The following is a 24,015-nucleotide window of genomic DNA, read 5'->3' on the forward strand; positions in this document are numbered from 1 at the left end:
TCCTCCTGCGGCGGCGCGTCACAGGGCTAGACACACTCGCTGGGCTGGACAACTCACTCACTTGAACTGGAGATGCAGCGCTCACTTGAAGAGGAGATGCAGCGCTCACTTGAAGAGGAGATGCAGCGCTCACTTGAAGAGGAGATGCAGCGCTCACTTGAAGAGGAGATGCAGCGCTCACTTGAAGAGGAGATGCAGCGCTCACTTGAAGAGGAGATTCAGCGCTCACTTGAAGAGGAGATTCACTCACTTCAACAGGAGACTCGCCCACTTGAACTGAAGACTCACTGGACAGACTAAATTCAACACTGGACACACTTGATTCACTCGGCTCAGCACTTGACTCACTTGACTCGGCACTCGATTCACTCAGCTCGGTATTTGACTCACTTGATTCACTCAGCTCGGCACTTGACTCACTCGAGTCGACTGGCACGCGCTCAAACTCCGGTTCGACCCGCGACACCTCCGCTGTCTTAGAAACAGCACTTTTAACAGGGCCAGTGCGGGATACGGGCTCGAGGGGTCCGACATGATGAGTGGTTTTGGCAGGAACGATATGCTTAGAAGCTCCTCTGACGGTCCTTAAGGGAGGATCAAACAGTTTAGCGAGCTGAGGCTTATGCTGCGTGCGGAGTGAGTGAGAGAAATCCGCCGCATACGAAACTCCCCGGCGCAGGGAAAAGAGCAGTTCCTCGAGACCCTCCTTTTCTGCGGGGAGTTCAAAAGCCTTTCTGAACAGGGCAGTAAACACGTCGAAAGGAGGAAACGACATCCGACCTGGTTCCCAAAACGTGCCTGCCCACTCCAGAGCCTTTCCAGTCAACAGTGAGCAGATGAAAGAAACGCGGTCGGTATCCGAGGCGTATAACTGGGGCTGATGTTTCATATATAAACTGCACTGCTGAAGAAATCCTTCACACGCTTCGGGTGAGCCATTAAACTTCTCGGGAAACGGCGTACTGGAATTACTGCATGCGGTACTCACACAGGGTTGCGGTGGAACAGGTGCAGCGTGAGCTTGGGCTTGATTAGTGCTTGTGCTCTGCGGAGACCATGACTGCACGGAGCTTGCTAGTTCCTCGAGGAGAGAAGTTAGTCTCGCCAGCTGAGAACTATGAGAGGCTAGCATTGAAGCTCGGGTCTTGACCACGGCGGATAGATGCTGAAAGTCTGCTGGATCCTCGTTTGGCGAAGTCTTCTGTAACGTGCGGACAGAGACGGTCGGATCCATGTGCAGCACTTTATTAAAGCAAGCAGACATGAACACAGGCAAACACTTAAACAAAGGGGCAATCCAGAAACTCGTGGTCAAAACAGGCAATGGTCGAGGCAGGCAGCACAGGTTCGTGAACAGTCCAGGAAACAGGCAAGGGTCAAGAGTCCAGGGAAACACGGAGACACAGAACAGGGAATAACGCTCGGAATTGCACGCTTACAGTGTAACAAGACTTCGCAAGGGACACAGGGAAAACTCAGGCTTAAATAAGGAACTCAATAACCAATAATGAAACACAGCTGAACATAATGAAACACAAAGAGTCCAAGGGGAAACAAACATGGGGAGAGGCTGCTGATCGTCACAGTTGTAAAAAGAGTATGATACAATTTTCATTGACAAACTTACCCTTGCAATAACTGTTCTGATAATAATAACCCTCTGTTGATCCGACTGTTTGTGGGCGGGGATATACAAATGTGACATGGAGCGGTCAAAAGGCCGCTGGACGACCTGTTTTGCATCATCCAGTGGACTTTTGGTGACAAATAAATGTGAATTTATCAATTACACAGAGAACGAGTAAACTAGTACTGACACTGTAACAATACAAAGTAGATTGAAATTACACATTAAAAACTTGTCCAGATACTCTTACCATCCTCTTCTAAAGTAATACAGATTAAATTTTGGAGGGGAATAGTATCAATTTCTGCAAACCTTGTTCAGTACCTATTAAAGGTCAGACTCTGGGAAAAAAAAATTAAACAACTCAAGGGCTATCCATGTGACATGCACACAACAGTTATACTAATGTACGAGTATAAAAGGGAATACTGACAACAAGCACATAAAAGAATTGGGAGGGAACACCAAGGAAGGTAAATCTGAAGTGATGAGCATGTCTGTGCAGCAACTGGCATAAAAATGCCTCCATAACACGCTTGTCTTATGAAATCTTTCTCTCTCTCTGTCATACACCAATGGAGCTAATCCATGACGGCCTAGCCCGTGTATCTTCATGCCCCACCCTGGTGACCGCACTTCAGCAGGGTGTGTGTGTTAACGTTCACTCCACACATTTACACCACCTCTCTGATCTGATTCACCAGGCCTCATTTATGTAAGCAAAGTTCTATCTTTATGAACAGCTGTATAGATCCTTCTTCCCGGAATCAATTCCTGGAAATCATGCTGGATCAGGAGTCAATGTATTACGGGAAGACACAAAATCATGAAGCATGTTTGACACATCATGAAGAACTGTACACTCCTGCTCAGATTAATGATATAGCTTTAGGCCTACAGATAGCAGCTAATGGCAGCTTCATACTAATAAACAAAACATAATCAATGCTGCAAACTTCATCAAAAATGAGACAAATTTCAAATTCTCCTGCAGATCAATGTTAGTTCAATTCAATTCACTTCAATAACCGTCGATGTTGCAAAAATGATCAATTATGAAACAGCCGAATTGGCTATAAAGCAGCTCTAAGAGTACTGCCATTATTCAGCTCAATTCAGTTCTCATCAAATAAGTAAATCTATACATTATGTAGCATTTATTTTAAAGAGAAATAATATTTTCAAGCAAAACATTTAGCAAGAAGATTTCTGTGAAGTTATGTTAAAAAAAACAATAGATAAACTATTCAAAAATAACATAATTTGGACACATACTGCTTGTCAAATGCCCATATTTAAATGATTATTTCATACAACCCCCATCAACCATGTGAGACCATTTGGTTAAAGTTATTAGAAAAAAAAGGCTCAGAAAAGTGATTTGTTTGTAAATGCCACTTGGTTTTCTGATGCAATGACATTCAGACATTTTAAACGTGACTTCAGTGTACAGTGATCACTTGTTTACAATATAACATATTTGATCCTTTCTCTAAAAATCATTTTGGCATGTTTGAGAGCATCTGTAGAGCTGCATGCTGCTTATACACAAACAATCATTCAATCGAGGACATCAGATGACAAGAACTTGAACAAATGCAGTGTGTGGGTGTTGAGAGGAAAATCTTATATCACGATATGAGTCATTTTATTTCACGTTAACTATATAATCACCATATAGATATTTTTGCTTTAAATAAGGTTATGATATCAGACATTTTTAGACTATTGAAATTAAAAAAACTCTCGAGCTAACTGAAGGCAAGTAAACAGTGATAAAATAAGAACAACACAACTAATTACAAGAATATAGGAAAACAAATTACAAAAGACACAAATGAAGTGGACCTACCTAAAAAAGCTGCAAGCACCAGAAATAAAGTATATAAAAGTAATCAAATGTTTAAAAAAAAGTGTTTCAATTAAATCTACATTTATTCTTAATAAAGTTACAGAAGTGATTCAGTCAAGAGCAATGCATGAGAGATGTTCACTCTTCTGTAGTTTGACAATGCTTGTTATAAGGTGTGCAAGTATTTTCAGGAAACGCACGGCTAAAGTAGTTCCAGGAAGGTCTTGACCGCATTACATGTTCATATCACTTCGCCAAATGATTTCGGTTATTTCAAAAAGGTCCATACTACAACCGCAAAAGAACCAAAACCCACAACGACACTTACCAAGAAAATTAATATAGTAAACAATAGGATAAAAATAACAAATTATTTTCACGTTTTTGCAACAAAATTAAGTTTATTTCTTTAGGAAAAGCACATACTCTTTCTCCTGCTCTGTCAAAAGCACACATATATAGTATACAATAGTAAGGATTAAGCAAATGTGACAATCGCAAAGAAGCGTGTTGTCAGCGCTACTCTGATGAATGTATTCGTAAAATAGTTTAGCAACTTACAAAGTTGCATAAAATTTCTCACAAGAGTGGTAATAACGGCGGAGAAGATAAATAGTTTCACTATTAGTAGAGACGCACAAATTCTCACAAGCTTAATCTCTCTCTCTCCCTCTCTCTCTCTTTCTGCATTATTTTCGAACAGTTCATCACCCCATTGTCAATCAATTTCTTTCTTTATGACACAGATGGCAACAGATTTATTAGGCTGCTGTCACTTTAAGACCAAATGCACTGATCTAATATACTGATGGTGGGAATCTATAGGCACCTCACGGTTCGATTCGATGCAATTCAGAGGGCTGCGATGCAATGATAAAATGATTATCAATGAATCTTTTCTTTCTATACAGATTTTCTCTTTCTCACTGTGCGACTACTTGGTACTTTTAAAACAAAGTATTTGTACTGATCCATAATTCATTTACTTACAATACATCTTATTAATTAAACAAAGGAAACGTCAGTGCCGCTTTGGCTTTATAGCCACTAGGCTACAACAGTAGTTATGCTATTTTGTGTCGACGACAAACGTGTACAAACATTATGGACCTGAATTTTGTTTATGTACTAATGTTGTAAATGTATGTTTCATGTATATATACACTTTATGGTGTTATTTTTCGATTTGATCAAGAACGTAAACCAATGCCAACGCTGTTAATGTATATAGTAGCCAGTCAGTTCCATGCTATTTTGTGTAAGACAAACGTGTATAAATTAAAAAAAAATATAGAGGCAAATTACCATTCAGAAACGTTTTGTAAGAGCCGTGTGTGGTGAGGTTCTGCTTGACTCTCTTCATCGCCGCTTTCTGGGTCTGATTCTGGCACAAACTGATACTGCAGTATCAACACCATTATTTAGCTACATTTGACAGGAACACATATGCAACTTTCGCCCGTAAAGGTAATAATGGGCTTGAAGTATCCGGACAACATGCGCTACAGTTTAGCCAATCACAACACACCGGCCCAAACTAACCAATCTGAGCCAACTGCCTGTTTCTGAGGGAGTGGTTTCAGAGACTCAGGATGTAAACCGGTCGTTCAAATGACAGAGGAGAACGTGGCTTACAATAAAGGTGAATTTTATGAAAAATACGACTTTTTAAAAAAGAAAAACCACGTATAGACCATTTCACAAGATGTAAACAACACTGGTCCAGAAGCACTTCATGTTTCAGTTTTTTAACACTACATAAAAGCTGGGATAAAATACAACCAACAGAACATTTAAAACTGAATCAAAAAGGTTAAACAAACATCGTTAAGATGTTTTCTTTACATGTGAAATAAAGAAAACAGTTACAAACTGAAACAGGAAGTGTTTCTGGACCAGTGTTGTTTACATCTTGTGAAATGGTCTATATAATACATGTTATATTGCACCCCATAAACACAATCATGCAAATATAAAAAGCAGTAAACCCCCCCTTTAAGAGATATAAAGTGAAAGAATTCCTATTGCACAAAATACTGGTAATTACCAATAAACACTTGCTTAACTTCAGATCTCATAGCGCTTTGTCTTCAGTTGTCAACAAAACACAGTTGTCGGTTTTTACTGCAAATGGCTGAATGTGGAGGAGACAGACTTACTATTTGCTTCTCGGTCAATCGGCAATAGAATGAACAAATCTGGCATGCATAGCTTGAAAGCAAAGATAAGCATTATAAAGATGAATAAAATGTGTGCATTCTTCAAATCCATGGGAAGACAAGTGTGCCTGTTTCAGCTTTGTGTATTTAAAATAAACAGTTGTAATCAGTTTCATTAAAAGTCTGACCACATTTAGACACCATCTAAAGAGTTTGGGCGGTTGGATTTAGTTATAAAGGAGAGAGTTCTCAAAGAGGCACACAACTCAAGTGATGTCATGGGAAATGTACTGCTTATGGGCTATTTGCATTTTCTTTCTTTGCTGGTGCAACGGTTGTGACAGGAACAAGATATTTGGATAAGTAGTCTTCATTTTAAATCATTTAAATTATGCCAATAATTGGAAATCCATTTGTTTGTTTTTTATTATATCTTATTTTACTAAGAAATATTTTAGCTTGGCTTAAAAGTGTAAAAATGTTCATATGTATTAAACAACAGTACCAGCATAGTAATGCATTTTAAAATGTCAACTTTAAATTGTGAATTTTGATTTCTGGAGGATCATGTGACACTGAAGACTGGAGTAATGATGCTGAAAATTCAGCTTTGTCATCACAGGAATAAATTACATTTTTAAAAAGAAATTAACAAAGAAATTAAGTGAAATAATACTACATAAATAGATTTTGAACAATAGTGTAGTGTTCTAATGCAGGAGCCTCCATAGATAGTCTTAAGACAGTGCCTTTAAACCAAACCAACACTAATGCATACAGTACATCCCAGAGCAAACATCACTCAAGCCCAGGCGCTTCATAACAGCATAATTGCACACTCACAGCAATTGAACAGATGAGGCAGGATTTTGAGGTCCCATGATGTAGTCAACAGTCATATCTCTTCCAGGATATGACCTAAAAAGCTTTTACCCTGGGAAAGACAACAGCACATCAACACCAGACCTCACTGAATAATCTAATGAATGTGTGGCTGTTAGTCTGTCTTTCCTTATTTGCTCTGTGACATTTTCTCTCCCAGCAGCGCCATTTATTTAGTGCCCATGTCAACTGCATGGAAAAAAATCCATCATCATCAGTGCTCTGATATCAAATGCAGTCATGAAACTAACACTAAACCAACAGCTCCGCAGGCTTGCGACATTGTCTGTAATCTTTCTGCCTCTCTCATTAAAAGCTAATCCATTACTCTAGAAGTCTTGATCAGTGGGGCTGCAGAAGAGCGGATGGATTTCCATTTTAGAGTTTACATAATGGAGGTCAGCCAGTGCAGCTCTCGGGCCAGACTAGGATCGACTAGAAAACAAACCCTGGCCTTTGGTCTCTCATCCAGCAGTCACAAGCCAATTTTCCTAATGGCAAGTAACATTATTGATCCCTACTGAACTAATCAAAGCAATGTCAAGTCTGTTATTGGCATATGCAACCATGAGATTTATCCGCTGTGGTCGTGAGAGAAAACAAGGTGGGAAAAAAACAAACAAATGAAAGGTTTTTGTTCAAATGATGTAACAATGAAATTAATAATATTAAACATAAATAAATAAAACATGGGAAGCAAGAAAGCAAACAGAAAATGAAGATACAAATACACAAAATGTTAAAAAACATGTTTGTAAAATGTATATTCATATATATATATATATATATATATATATATATATATATATATATATATATATATATATATATAGAGAGAGAGAGAGAGAGAGAGAGAGAGAGATAGAGAGAGAGAGAGAGATTTACATAAACTTAATTTAAAGTATAAACAGCCAATGTAATACATTCATAAATTTACTTAAGTTTTTATTGTTTTCTTTTATCAACTGATTCAATTAAAATGTATGTAACTGTTTGTTGTTATTTATTTAGATTTAGACACAGTTATGTAGTTATTTAGATATTTATTTAAGATAAACTCATATTACATGGACTTTGAATCAAATTAAAAATATATTAAATCAATGCCAGAACTTCAAATGCATACGTTTTGAACATTAGGTTTTACATTTTCTAGATTTTATTCAAGTTTTAACAGAACAAACTTATAAGACCTTTTCTATCTTATCTCTTTATGTATAAATTCATGTAAGATAAATGTCCAAAAACAAGTCATGTCAAGCACACACACACACACAAACTTTATCTATGACCCTGTTAAGTCAGAGATAGTAAGTTTGTTGAGTGTACCGGACACCGTATGGCCACATTTAATCTCAATGGGATTATGTGTAATCAATAACATCAGGACAGTAGCAGAGGCGTCCCACGGGGGTCATAGACGCCACCCCTCAGGAACCTGAGCACTTAGACAAAACAAGAAAGGCAACTACAGAGGAAAGATGCAAAAATGCTGTCCATCAGGCAGACGACGAGCCAAATAGTTTTCAAAATACAGACCCCTGACCCACATTAACTTCATTCCACAGCCACAATTATGCTTGATTCCCCAGGGTCAGACTCCTCCAGAGTCCAGAGAGCCAGTATTATCCGGCACACGCACACTGTCTGTTTTTGCCAGGCGTTTTTGTTATTCGGAAGGCCGTATTATATGTGCTAATCCCGTGGGTTCAATACTGGGGATTGCGGTCAAACTGAGTATATAATGAGTTTCCTCAAGCCCAAATGTGATTGGACAAGCACATACCAAATAGTACAGGCTGATACTGGTTATTCATTAATATTAGAAGGTCATCAACAAAAGCACAGTCCAAATGTCACCATGGTGCAAATCACAATGTAAAATGCTAAGTCTTAAAATATAGGTTCCATTTGTTTTCACATTGATGCAATATAAGGACCTATAAAGAAACTTTTTGTGCCAATAATGAACCTTTATTTTAGTGAACACATCTACACACAAATTCTGACCCTCATCCGACAAAAACAGATCAGTACACAATGGACAAACATAGGCTAAATCAAAAAGGACAGTAATATTTTAGATAAATAAATCATCAGTGGGCAGGCTGTTTATGTCTAGTTGATTAAGCATTGTCACTTGGCAGTGGCACACCCAGAGGAAAAATGCACACCAGTCTCATTCCATTCATAGTTGGTTCCTCCATACGCCTGCTTCCCCTGAGTTACTTATGTATGGGCACGTACGTAACGTGAGCACTGTGCGCAAGTTACGCCTACAATTTGACAAATTACAGCCTAATTTTGACATAAATGGACACCAAGTTACAACTTACGAACTACTATTTTTTTTACAAACCCATCCTATGTGTGCATCGGTCGGTGTTGTGCATGTTAAATAAATGAATGATTGATGTAATTTAATTTTTGTATTAGTATTTATTTACTGATACTTTAGCATTAGTAATTATTTAGTAATACTTGTTGATACTGATACTATTCATTTCAAATACAGTTTCTAGATGTTATTTATGTAACATAAAAATAGGCTGACATGTCCTCAACTCAATTTGGTAGCAATCACATCGCTATCTACAGTACATGGCGCGGCTGATTGGTTGCTGTTGCATCAGCAGCCAATGAGCTGCGGCTCAACATTCAAGTGCTATTAGCAGTCTGCAGCGTGCTTTCAGAAACCTCCCACCTTCCCCAGCTCCACAGATGTACTACAGGGGTTAATTCATGTTACTAATGCAGCAGCAAATCTTACAAGCTCACAGCAATGTCTGTGAATGTACTGGCAGTAGCAAATCTCAGTGTTGGCTCTGCAGCAGCAGCGAAGAGCTTACGACCTACTAGCAACATTCTGCTTTTAAATTAAATGGTGCAACTAAATAAAGTACTGAGTAAGTGTAACAATCTAGCTAGTTACTAAGCCTATAGTGTGGACTTTTATGTTCCAATTTAAGTAAGAAATTACAAATGGATGGTGCAACCCTAACCTGGGATTAAAGGGCAAGTATGCATAAAGCTTATCTATCTACAGTGATCCATGTATCGTCACATGGCAACCCACACAACAAACTCTAACTGAGCTACACTAGCTGAGAAATACATAAACACACACTTTAAAATGTCAATGTTAAAGTGACTTTCTCTAAATCAAAGGCAGCATGCTCACCTCACAGAAAGGCACTTCAAGAGAACATAGTCGCGTGAAATCCAGGCTGCGAGAGCTGTGTTGATCTCAGCCCTGAATGCTGCGGTGTGGGAAGCATGCAGACCACAGCGGCTCATACATCTCTCACCATCAAATCAGAGAACTGGTCCTGAAATAGCTGATGAAACTCCCTCTACTCCACAAGATCAACACGAAATAGCACTCTTCGAAACAGCGCAGCCTCCACTGGATTTACAGTATAAACGGTCTGAATATTATAACATCTGACTACAACGGTAAGCTTGAGCTCAGAGTCTGAATAAGTGCACCACACAGTCAAACAGATGTTCCCGGTCTAACAGAGACCGCCCTCTTCCTGTATATTCCACACCTCTTTCTGCACTGTTCAGTGGGAGAGCTGACAAGTGTAAAGTGGAAAAGAGTGAGATCTAAGACGTTACAGTTAACACAAACAAGGAGAAAAAACATGAATTATAGAGCGCTGTCAACATTGAACATTGAAAATAAGGGAGATTTCCCGGAATCCATCCCCAAAATAAGTTTTTTTTACACGATTCTTACTCACAAACTTTAAAAATAAAGCACTAACAGCTAACAGTTGACAGCTATGTAGAGAACCAATTACTACATTGTGTGTGGCAGTGTTGATTATTATTACCTAATACGGTTTAAAATTTTTTAATAAAAAATGAAATACAATATAAATACTATTAGATGAAACCACACAGCAACACACTGACATTGTGTCGGCAAGTTTTAGCGTGAACAAGCACTGCACGCTTTCTTTGGAAAACAAAAAATCTAGAACGGTTTAAACCCCTTATAAACATATTAAACTGATTTACACTGCCTGCCAACAATGTACTCATCCTCACAAATAAATATGTTTTCGTTACTAGCTTTCCCACATGCCTACAAATAAAGCCTGCTTTTGTTAAAGTGGGTTCAGTGAAGATAGTAAACAAGTTAAAGCAGATTATGCAAGACTTGATTTGAAATTATCGCAATTGTGAATGCCTTCTGTCTTATAACTCCAGTTTACAAACCTTTAGCTTAGAAACACAGCTGGAGCGGCCGATTAAAAAGCCAAACAGCTGTCACAGAACATCTTTACTACAATGTTAGTGATTATTTCCATTTTTTGGTTTTGTAGCAAAGCGCTACCCAGCTTTCAGGCATTTCATGCAAATCTGGTAGAATGTACTTCTGGAAATACTGTTTGCATAGTTACATAGATAGTCTAAAAATACATTTTAAAATGCTGCAGTTAGTAATATTGTTCAATTCAACATTGCATGGCATGTGCAACTACATGATTGAATTGTGAAAACTAAGCGTTCAATACCAATGGAGCCAGACTTGGATGAGAATTTGCTGTCGATATTGGTTGTTGACATTGTCTTACAGAGTGACCAGTTGGTTAACATTGACCAGCTGAAAAAGAAAATTGTTTCAAAGACCGAACAATGTTGACTTAAAGAGCTGTCTGTCGGACACAGCAGACATCTGATCACATTATAAGCACTGATTGATCATTCAGTTTGCATCAGACAATATCAATTCAGCGACTGATTAATCACTAGTTTACGTCACTCCATTGATCTCCATCAAACCAATCAGCTGTGCTCTTGTACACAGACACAAAAACACGTACACAGTGTCTGGTTGCCTTACTTGAGCAATCCGCTTCAGATATGAAATGCCATTATTTTCCCAGAATACCACTTCGAAGCAATAATGAAAGCCTTCCAAGCGCAGATCAAATTTCCTCTGTTTAAAGGACACAAACCAGAGTGCATCTGGCTCTTTCCTCTCCTGTGCTGAGCACGGGTCACAGAGGTCAGGTTAGGGTCATCGTCAGGAAGTGTGGGTACTGCTAATGGGGATGCATGTCTGTCAACAGCAATTATTGATCATGAACTTTGCTCCTTTCCATCAGTGGAGTGAACAAATACATTCATTTCACTGCATCAGCACAACAGCTACCATCTGAGGTCCGAGATATGCCACTTTTGTTAACATGATGAACTTTTGATAATAGAATAGAATAGACTGATTTTATATAGGAAATTTTTCCCCCAACTACAATTAGGCATGATTCTTCAGGTTGTAAGGTGTGTCTCGAGTAAACAGATATAATCAGAACATACAGCCGAATCCTCTCTGACTCTGAGGGATTTCTCACACCCTTAGACTGTCAGGTAAAGAGACGGGTGTGGGAAGTGGGTGTAACTGATGGCAGGATGTGCATCATGAAGACTCATGGGCCTATGGGAAAGTGTTTATAGCATGACCACACACACTCTCTGCGGAGGGCTATTCCACCACCCAGCACTGACCTACACCCGGATTATCCCAGAACAATCAGCTCTTTTCAAAATACTATAACAAAGTGAAGAAATGGAGACTTTCCCTTTGGCCAAAAACCTCTTACGATGGAATGGATAAAAGCCTGGCTCGAATAAATCAGAACTGGACGCATTGGAAAAGTATGGGGTCACAAAAGGCCAGCAGAAATCACTCATTTCATTTACGCAAGAGTCGTATCAACACAGCAACACACCCACTCGTTACACAGCAAAAAAAAAGCCTCTTTTGTGGCTATAGAAGAAGGGATATCCTGTTTCTTCAAGTCACTGTCCAAACAAAGCAAAATTGTAATAGTAAAATGTGCCAGAAAGATCTTGAAAACACAGCAGTCAGTCCAAATCGGGGGACAGTGTCCTCCTTTGCTCTTTATGGATAGGAACAAAATCTAATCCACAGTAGTTCAAAACAATCTGAGCTTTCTGTTCGAATAAATCCCGCCCTTTTTACATTAAAAGTCTAGGCTATGCCTAATGTTTAACAAAAAAAAAACAGTCAATGTTTTGGGTCGATGAAAGAATTTCTTTTCCCCATTAAAGGTGTGGCATGGACAGGCAGATGAATTCAAGGTGTGACGACTCAGAGACTCACCCTTGAGGAATGACCTGTGATTGAATTGCACTTAAACATATAGCTGCATTTTACAGCCAGTGTCGACAAGCACCAATTAACCATCAAGTCTGACAGCTAGTGGTAGCTAACATGGAAATAATTAAGTCTGAGACATGACCTAGCATTCCCTAACCCGACCGCAACTATTGTCGGCCTCATTAAATATAGAAAAAAAGTGAATAAATAGGTAGTTTTTTTCAGAAATAGTTCTGGCAAGACTGGTGGCACAAACAGTCTTGCTTTTGTCCGTAGTCAAGGGGATGAAGCTGAGAGCTCTGTGGCCTTTCTTCCACGCCGCAGGATAAATGTAGTCAGTTTTCCCCAGCATTATTGCTCTAATGTGCGCCCGAAGGGCTTAGTCGTTGCCAAACCAGAAGCATACTGGTTCACCCTGGTAACAAAAATGGCAATAAAATTCCCCCCGAGATTCACATTGCCACTGGCTACTGTTTGGAAACACCCTACCGCATGTGCCGGCAATAATCCAGAGCCAATTAGAGACCATCAGACTTGATTGCATTTTCAGCCTCAGCGGTCTTGTTGGGAACTTGCATTTCCACTCAAGTTAAACCCACACTTGCACACATTTCATGGCCCACTGAAATGTTTAGTTAACGCTGGCAGGTCGCAGGCCTGCAATGCTTGCTAGTGGTAGCTTTTAAATACAATGACCTTCAAAACATCTTTGTTTCAATCCCCAAGCGTATTAATTGTCGGCCTGTCTTCCTGGTGCAAGTAGAGTTCAAGGCTACGCCGTTTCTGCCGCCTCGGTAAATTATATGAGCCTCTGATGTGGATTCAATGGACAATGGCTGCTGGCCACCACCTTCTCCATCTGGTGAATCCATCATTTTAAAACCCGATCTGTGTAGAAGCACTGTCACGCCATGTGACACCATGTGTCACTGAGGATAGGGGGTTTCAAGCTGGAGGAAAAACTGTGCAAAAAAAACAAACTCTTAATTTTGGCTAATCAAAATGGGTTACAAAGGAAAAGGAAGAGTCAGATGCTTCCACAAAAGGTTAAAAATAAAAATACAATAAAATAAAAAGGTATCAATGGGCCTCCTTTATACATAAAAATGTTTGAAAAAAACAAGTTTGAAAACCTCCTGGCATAGGATAAAAATCAATGTTAAATGAATGCTTTAAATATTTTCATGGCTTGGCTTTGATTGTATAAAATAATGAGATATTACATGGCTTAAAAACGCATACAGCATATGCTCCACACCTGTCCCGTGCAAACATTAGATTGACTAAATTGCAACTTTTAACTCATTTGGAAATGGCTTTGGTTTTTGTTTATCTAAACTGGCCCGTTTTCACACTGTCAAGCGTAAAATCTAGATACTGTTTCTGGAAATACTTATACAGCAAGAAGCCGTCATACCAGTCAAACACATTGCACGGTCAAAGTTGATTAGTTGATTTCCATTAAGGAATGCCACTTGGGCTCTTGCGTCAGTTGTATGTTGCAACAGGATGCCATGGGATGTGGCAATGATGGATACTACAGGAACCTGTAGAAAGGATGGATCAGCTCAATTGTATTTGTCTCCCATGCCCATGGTAAGAGCCTCCTGCCTTTTGGTGGTTAGAGGTGCAGTGATATTTGGAGCACTGGGGTGCCAAGCAAGACCGTAATATGAATAACATGAGATCAGAGCATTGTCCGAGCTTTATCCAGGAGAGAATGGCAAATTTAAACAGCTACACTGGGCTTTTGTTCCACTACACTGGACAGAGCTGGGATAGGCCTCCCAGAACACCTCCTTTATCCAAGGCACACAAACCCTGAGGCACAACACACACACACACTCACTCACACGACTCCTTCTGCAGGCTTGTGAAGTACAATTCAAATACAACCTGATGAAGAAAAGGCTGGCACCAACAAAGCATAACACTATTGAGAAAAAAAAAACGGTAGTACCTCTCGCTCATTATTGAGTTTAATACAGTTTAAGGTTTTGCACTGTATGGACCTAAGCAGAAGACGGACTGCTTCTTATAATCCTATTTTTGAAAAGACCTGTATAAGATTCCACACTAACTGTTTACTGGTCAACCATATTCGATACACTTCCTAAAGTGTGTACAACTGAAGCCATACATGCTGAATTTGCTATGTTTGGTACCCTGGGTGAAGAATCGACCCAAGGACAACTAAAAATTATTGCCTCTGCATCCTTATTAGCTCAAAGGTGGGTTTTATTACATTGGTAATCTATTGGATTTGAAGTTATACCTACACTACGATATAATTAAACATATCTGTTTGTTTAATTATTTATTCTCATTTTTGACAATGAACATGCCAGAATGAGAACAGGAAAATACGGATGAAATCAACTACCCACCTACTTCTACCCACCTTGGAAACCTTCTCAGAAGCAAAAGTCCATATTTTTAATGTTAAGATTTGTGCCGAGTTCACTCGAGCTGTGGATATTTCAAACATTATAATGTCCCGAAGTTGAATCAACCACTTGAATACATCCAGGGTATGTGGTGGGAGCCAGTGTTGAACTATTGAGTTTTTTTGCAGATGCTAAACCGGCCAGCCAGACAATTTTTTTGCAGTTTAGAGAAATCAAACTGAGAGTCATCATTCAGTAATAATACAGAGGGGATCACCGGTATCAGATATTCAATGATTTTCGACGAGATAGCACATACAGTACCTCAATCCAAAAAAAAATTAGGCTAACATTTTCACATTCCCACATCATATGGAGAAAGGATTCAAGTTGTTGGTCAGGACATTTATCACAAAGGGGAGGAGTCAATACGATGTCTTTTGAGTGGGGTCCAATAAGTTCTGTGACAAAAGTTATAATGAATCAGTTGGTGACAAGCGGCAACATTCTAATCTGAAACATGAAGTCTACCCGGAAGTGTGAAAAACTGCAATGCATCGAAAATCCGCTACCGGATGGGAGGACCAAAAAGGAGCAAATGTCCATAAACCCCATGTTAAAATGTCCGTTTTCACAGCATAAATTCATGTTTTTACAGTTTGGTCACATGGACTTTTATTATAATCTTCAATATGTTCCGCGTGCCTGACAACTGTGATGGGGGTGAATTTTTTTCAAACTCGTTAGTTTAGATCATATTTAGATATAAAATGCATGACAAATAAGGGCGGTTAACTTTGATTGACAGCTGATAACGGGCTGCGCCGAGTGGAATTTGACGTCTCGGCCATGATCTGACAACACATCTTACCACCTCTGTATCCTTTTTGAACATTTGTATTTTGTATTTCCCAAGATTTTCCAGTATGGCGCCCCCAATACCCCCCATTAACAGCCTCAAACCCGTTCTTCAGAAAGTCTATGGGTGACGTCACAGACGCTTTGTCCATATTTTTTACAGTCCCCAGGCTGTGACACCATCCTCTTGTTCACAGTCTCTTTCCCATGCATGCTGTACATCTATGTGATTTGCTTTAGCCTCTAAGGCCTTCCTATACATCCATGAAGTGAAGTGACTAGAAGAGGACAACTCAAACCAAGCATTGATCGGGTGTGTGGAAAGTGTTTCACCCCAGGCCACCCCATAGGCCTTCATGGCCGACCTAAGGCGCAAATATAAAAACAGAGAGGTAGGTTCTGTTGCATATCGCACACACAGATCTTGAAAGCTAACATGCGTTCAGGACAGACAATATCTTTCAATGTATAAATGCCCTTCTGCATCCAGTCTCTAGAGAAAAAGGTGTCCCTCCCGTACGGATATTATTATTATACCAAATTGGGTGTATATGGATGTGCCAAATGAGCGAATAATTAATACATGTTTCCATAAATTCCATAAGTTAACTTTTGTGTTGGCCATGATTGAACCAAAAAGCTTGCATACATTGCTTGTTGTTTAGCCAAGAGAACAGTATATTTTGTGACCTGTGTTTGCCGGCTAAGCTCTCCTCTATCTCTCTCCAAGGAACCCTAGAGAGCGGGTTGAGCCAATCCTTAATGAATTTAATTTGAGGGGCCCTATGATACAGTTCAAAGTTCGGAAGCGCTTATCCTCCATTATGTTTTGCCTGCTGCAGTGTTTCAAATTTCAATCTAGGTTGCTTGCCATTCCAGATGAATTCACAAATTTTAGAATTGAGTTTGTGCCAAAGGAAATTAGGTGCAGGTAACGAAATCATGGAACCGAGAAAATTGATTCGTGGCAAAACATTCATTTTAACATTTGCTATTCTACCATGTAATGATAGTGGAAGCGAGGTCCATTTTTGGAGAATTTTGGAGCAATTTTGTTCAACCCTAGTTAGAATTTGTAGATAGTTGGCATCTGGTATACCATGGAGAGAGGAATGAACAACAATGCCTAAGTAACTTATTGAAGTTTGTACGAAAATATTGCATGTTTGTCTAACTTTCTTAATCATACTATTAAATGGAAGCAAAGAGGTTTTATCCCAATTAATTTTGCACCTAGAGAGCATACTGAACTTTTCAAATACCCTCAGTATCTGGGGAAATGAAACTTGAAGATCTGAAATAAACAGTAAAATATCATCTGCATAGAGTGATAAATGTTGTTTGCAAGAGTTAACTGAAATTGAACAGACATGTTCCTGCCTAATCAGTTGGACTAGGGGCTTGAGTGACAGTGCAAACATCATTTGGAATAAAGGGCACCCTTTGTGCCTCGCTGTAAATTAAACGGCAGAGAATGTACTCAATTTGTCATAACAGAGGCCGTGGGGTTTCTATATAAAACTCTTATCGTGTTTTGTTTACGAAGCCTTTGCCAAAGCCATACACATCCAAAGCAGACCAGAGGTAGCCCCACTCTAGCCTGTCAAACGCCTTATCTGCGTCCAACAAAAGAACCGCAGCTGGAGTGGGATAACCACGGGATTCGTGAATGACGTGCAGTAGTCTCCGAATGTTATCTGCCGCTAATCTATTTGGCATAAAGCCAGACTGGTCAGGGTGAACTAATGAATTCAGATACCGCTGTAGTCGCAAGGCCTGAATTCTGGCATATATTTTTATATCGGTGTTAAGCAAACTAATGGGTCTGTAGTTTGCACAATCCGAATGATCTTTCCCTTTTTTGGGTAAAGTGACATAAGTGCCGTGTTTATCTGTGGGTGAAAGGCTCCAACCTCTACTGCCGCGTGGATGGCTGTCAGGAAGATTAGATCAAAATATTTAAGAAATAATTCTGCCGGGATCCCGTTTAAGCCTGACGCTTTGCCTTTCTTAGCACCTTGTAACGTCCCTTGTAACTGGCCGTCCAAATAATTCCGCTTTCTCAAGAATAAGTCGAGGTAGAGTAAGTGGGATTAGGTTCGGATGTATAGAGTTTAGAAAAGAAATCAGAAAATGTGGAGCTAATTTCTCTGCTATTCCTAAACCAGTCCTTTAGAGGGATGTTTAATTTTTCTCACAAATTCTGCTTTCCGTCTCAAAAGATCGTTCAATTCACCTTTAAGTTTCTGGAGCGTCTTAAAATGTGAATGAGAGAATGAAGATTTTACTGACAATTCAAGTATTTGACATACTTTTTCTAAATGATGATTATCTGATTCTGCATCTTTTTGACATTAGTAGCAAAGGCTATAGAGAAATCTTTGATAAAACCTTTTGTAGCTTCCCAGGCAAATATAAGGTCTTCAACCGAACCAATATTAAATGATATAAATTCAGAAAGACCGGCTTTGAGGTCTTTATCGAACTGGTTGTTCTGTAAAACAGAGATATTAAAACGCCACCACTGAGATCTTTCAACAGATGGCGCACATTCAAATTTTGCCATTAAAGAATTGTGATCTTCTAGAATAGCTGATAGTATCATTGTCAAGTCAAAAGAGTTCAGAGGTTCCTTGGAGCACAGTAAATAGTCCATTCTTGAATAAAAGAGATGCCGTGCCGAGAAAAAGGTATAGTTTCAACTCAAGGGGTTCCCATCTCCAAACATCAACCAAATTCAGCGCTTTTACAAGAACATTAAGTGCAGTCGAGGAATTAAGCTGAACTTGACTGCTGGAGGAAGATCTATCCAAAACAGGGTCTAACTGCTAGGCCTGTCGCGATAGTCAATAAATCAATTAATCGCAAAATTAAAAAAATGAGCTTGATCATTTTTCCGGCCGGGATAATTTTTATTTGCGTGCTTCTTTTCCTCGTCTCTCTCTCTCGCAAACAAGAAATATCAATGAATAATTTTTTTTTAAAAAACTAATAGATTTGTATAGCCTGACTTCGTCATACTCATATTCGTGTCAGAATGTGAGTCTGAAACTGCTCCATATGGGCTTTGATTATGAGGCGTGTCTTAACCGAACCAGAAAAAAAAACCTCTGCACTCAATTGGATAGTCGGTAAACCTACAACCAATCAGAGCAACGCAGTAAGTTAATTAAAAAAAAAAAATATTGTAATCGTTGTATTGTAAAAATTGTAATTAGAAAATTGACCATCATACATTCAATTATAATATAAATTTATATTATATTTTTAACAAAAATATTTTTTGCAATGTTCTGCAGGTCACAATGCAAACTGTGGTCCTAAAAAAAAAAGATAATATTTTCTTTAAATAAAATGCCTTTTTCCTTTGATTTTGGGGTGAAATATGACTCATGTCAGATTTATCTTTCTATCAATTAAAGTTATCTAGATGTGAACTAAGAATGTCAAAACAATAAAGGTGCACAGCATATTTAGGCAAACAAGAGACAGTGCTTTAAATACATCTCTGTTGCCATGGATACAGCAGTAGGCTTTGGGTGTCGTCTAAACTTAAAACTACATTACAATTTCCAATATCTTATCAAAGAAACACAAGAATGATTAAACCAACTTGTACCTTCTCTTACTTTCCATTCAATGCACGCTTGCACAGCAAAAGTAAGCCAGCTCCAAATCCCACAAAAGCACACATATTACACATCTTTCTATTTACAACTCATTGCATCATTACATTTTCAAGAGACAGAAACTACACATAACACTTAAAACCTAAAAAAACTACTTAACCAGATTGGCTCAGAGGATGAGCCCACAGGAGGGTGGAGTCTTCCGTCTGGTATCGGTTGCACACTGAAAGAAGTCCCGGTATCATATCTTGGCACTATTTTGACATTCTCTAGCCCTGAGATAGTGAAGATGTCTAAATGTGACTCCACCTTTGTAATTAAAGACATCTCCCACACGTCTAATGTCAGCATCTCCACCAACATCCCCAATTAGGCCAAAACAAACTCTCGTTGCTGTGCACGACCATGAACAAGCACACACACCCTTCACATAAACCATCAACCCCCAAAAGGAAAAAGTGCAGGGACTGCAGGCAGGAATTCTGGGCCCTGCTGGAGGGATTTGGCTTATCGCCCAGCATGTTAAGTACTAGAGATGTGACTAAACGAGAGACGCTGAACACTGCACGGTGCAACAAATTAATAAGGTCAGACGGCCCTGGATGAGCAGTCGTGGATATAAAGGAATGTGGCAATGATTTTCGATGTGAACAAACCTGCATTACATCCATGAGCGAGCAGAAATTTCGGTCACATCAGACTCTTTGCTTTAATGCTTACATTGTCACTGCAAGTCTGTGCTTGTGAGCTTGATCACAGAAGAACGTTATAACTGCTTTCTACTGCAATATTTCAAAATGCTGAGGTGGATCGCGTGCAGACATGATTATTCTACTTTGTGTCTAATTAACAACAAAGAAGAAAATAATCCAAGATCTTTTTGGTAAAGCTACTGCATGTAATGCGAACGACCCTTGACAAGCAGTCTTGGCCAGTTTGTGAAGGACATATTGAAGGAATGTAGTATAGCTACTGGCAGGTGGAATCAGGGAAATGACAAAAGATTTGGATATGAAAAGAAGTTTAGATGCATATGCCTACATCTAAATGTTAATTCTGTCTAGCACACAAACAATCTAACAGAATAAAACCCCTCTGTCCAGACCATAAGTTAGTGTAGTAACAATTACTGTGCTGTGAATTAACAATATCTTTCTCAAATAGTACATGATCAATACGTTATGACTGTTTTTACATTGCTTTAACTCATCAAAATAAGTTGAGCAATTTACAACTTTTTTATAAGTTATGCGAGATTCGTCTAATTTTAAAATCAGTTTAATGTAGCCTAAGTTGAAAATACTTAAAAATCCAAGTTGACTGTAGTTGACTGTAATGTAAGGCATGCAGCAACATTTTTTTCTAACAGTGAGAATATTTTATCTGTGGCGTATTTCGTAAAACATTAAATCGTACTTCGAAAAAGATTTCATTATCAAAACACGTTCTCATCAAACGAAACTTTCTGATACCAACATATCTACTGCAGTGTATGGAAGGCAGATTTTCATTTGATTAATCATTAACTTTCCTTTGTCCTATAAGAAAAGTAGCAAAAAACAGCTGGCAAAACAGTGACAACTACTGTGTGAATTAAACTCTCAAGTAACGTTAAATCTTGCGTGTAAAGGATTTGTAAATGCCAACATATATCAAAATGTCATGAGTTAGTGAGATAAACACCGTATAAAGTGCAGTTTCTAAAGTGAACTAGATCAAAGAAGTTAAATAATTACAAACACGCAGCGTCTGAATGCAAACAAATGTATTGAAACTGGAAACAAACGCGTTTCAACAATTGTTTTATAAATCTGCCGAGAATCACTCGTCCATTGAACCGCCGATTTCGCATCTATGTCCCACCCTTTAAAGACAAATTACTTAAAAAGAAGTCCAAAGTCGGCTGTAGTTACACTATTTGTTCTTCTGAACGTCTCATGTAGCTGTCAGTTTGACGTGTTGAGATTGAGAACTTACCTTGTAAACAGTCCCATCCTCCCCGCGAACGCTCTGAGCTCGTGCGCTGCGCTCTCATTCCCCTGTGCAACAATACACAACCCGAAAGGCAGGTGACGTCATCCGTTTTGGCTTTGCGATTGACAAGTAGTGCGCGTGCGCAACTGTTAGGGTACATGTTTATATGGGAAATGTAGTAGGAATGCTTAGTAGGCTACGTCTTAAAGGGAAAGTTCACTCGAAAATGTGAAGAAAAAAAATATGTGTCATCATTTACTGACCCTCAAGTTGTTCCAAACCTGTATGAGTTTCTTTCTTCTGCTGAACACAAAATAAGATAGTTTTAAGAATATCGGCAACAAGACAGTTGACGCCACTGACTTCCATCGTATGGGAAATAAATATTATGGAAGTCAAAAGGGAGCAGAAACTGTTTATTTACAGACACTCTTCAAAATGTGTTTTGTGTGTTTGTGTGTGTGTGTGTGTGTGTGTGTGTGTGTGTGTGTGTGTGTGTGTGTGTGTGTGTGTGTGTGTGTGTGTGTGTGTGTGTGTGTGTTCAGCAGAAGAAAGAAACTCATAAATGTTTGGAAACACTTAAGGAGTGTGTAAATTATGACATGTTTAGGTGAACTATCCCTTTAAGAAATGAGTGCTAAAGGGCAAATGCAAAACAGAGGACATTTAAACCACACTTTTTTTGAATTAACCAAAATTTTAATTAATTAACAGCATGCATTGCTCATAAACAGGTAAAAATTGATGGTTGTAAGTCTGTAAATTATTACTGGTCTATAAATAAAAATGCAATTACATGATGTAGGCTAAATATTAAACTAAGACTGTTTTTGTTGTTTTTTATTGTACATGAACTATAATTTGTTCATTTTACTAATACAAATTGAAAGCACTTCTCAAAGACAATTTTCTTATTTTGCTAGTTGAAATGTTAAATCAAAGATCAATTAAATAATAACATAATCCTTCTGTGCTTATTTTTAGAAATGTAAGAGTAACGTGTAAAGTGTAATAATGCAGTGTTGTCACAAAGCTTTCTTTTCCATAACACTAAATCAATCATTTCTGTTATAATAGATCAAAACCCTTCATTGGTGGAAGCTTGCCAAATTTTAAGAAATTATTTGAGTAGTTAAACTCTTACAGGATAATTAACATAAAATGAGCACTAATTACCCAAGCAAATCTGGGCTGGATAAATATCCTTCTTCAATTGAATTTTATGTATGTATGTATGTATGTATGTATGTATGTATGTATGTATGTATGTATGTATTTATTTATTTATTTATTTATTTATTTATTTATTTATTTATTTATTTATTTATTTATTTATTTATTTATTTATTTATTTATTTATTTATGTATTTGTTTGTTTATTATTTGTTTATTTATTATTTGTTTGTTTAATTTATTATTTATTTATTACAGTTAAGAACTTTTTAATTGTACAAGACTTATTATTGAACATGGCTATTACAAGTGTTTTTACAGTAAGATGTGAAGTTATATATGCAATGATCAGAAGCATGGCACTGTAACGCGTCAATATAGATCATAACATAACATATCAACACATAAAAGATGAAAAATATTTGACTTATTTTACTTTTTTCAAGTAGTAGTATGAAATACCAACTGAACATTGATGTCCCATTAACAGACTTTCCCGTAATACTTTTGTATACAGTAAGCCACGTGATGTTTAACATAGCACTCATTCCACTTAAAAGCAATTCAAGGGAGAGATCCATACGATTTATTGAGGCAAAAGCAGGCCACAGACAGACTTACACGGGATTATGGGAATGATTGTACATGGTGGGCTGTCTGCTGGAATTACGGGCATGGCAGCAGCTGGTGATGGAGATTGGGCCATGGGGCTACACTAACCTATGATCGAATTTTAATTCCCAAAACTGCATACTGCCTGCTCTAAATTATTCCAGAAATTAATGTTAATCCTAAAAAAATAGGATTTACCAGAGTTCCTGACTTTCTGAACATGAGTCTGATTTTTTAATTGATCATTAATATTTGCTATTATTATTGACCTCTGTCTGATATACACACAGTGTGTGTATGTTATTATATATTATTATGTTATTTTTTTATAATGTATGTTTAGTGTTTTATAGCAAATACTTCAAAAATGGTATAGGGTTTTTGACATTGAGCCCTGTGAAATCGAAATAGAAGTTTTTTAGCTTTTGGGATTAATTTGTTAGCCTTACGGTCATGAATAAGCTGTGTGTTTCAAAACAATGACAAAATTTACATTTAAGAGATATAAGTATTCGAAAACGTACAGTCTCTCACTTCTGCTAAAATTTGTATGACATCATCGCAGACTTCAGCTACTCATCAAATCTTCTATCCAATCAAATGTTCTAAAGAATCTAGGATCTATTTGAAAAGGGGAGGAGCCATTCAATATGTGCCGCCTTAGTTTCCTGTTTCAGTGGAAATTATGGCAACACATCATACGAAGCAGACCGTTCCAAGGCACTT

At 38.2% G+C, this 24,015-nt stretch overlaps 1 protein-coding gene across 3 annotated transcripts in view; it reads right to left on the minus strand.

Moving 5' to 3' along the window:
- The window catches only part of daam1a (dishevelled associated activator of morphogenesis 1a), a 55,888-nt gene extending 34,264 nt beyond the window's left edge, over positions 1–21,624 (minus strand). For 2 of the 3 annotated variants that reach the window (XM_039672565.2, XM_039672540.2), the window contains exon 1: positions 21,508–21,624. The gene's annotated coding sequence lies outside the window, so the exon portion shown is untranslated. Of the gene's footprint in view, positions 1–9,701; positions 10,023–21,507 lie in introns of those variants that run through there. The other variant, XM_039672549.2, reaches the window with a different exon arrangement.
- Positions 21,625–24,015: the final 2,391 nt, after the last annotated feature.

The sequence above is a fragment of the Pimephales promelas genome, chromosome 15, assembly GCF_988280905.1.
Source record: "Pimephales promelas chromosome 15, fPimPro1.hap1.1, whole genome shotgun sequence".
Classification (NCBI taxonomy): Eukaryota; Metazoa; Chordata; class Actinopteri; order Cypriniformes; family Leuciscidae; genus Pimephales; species Pimephales promelas.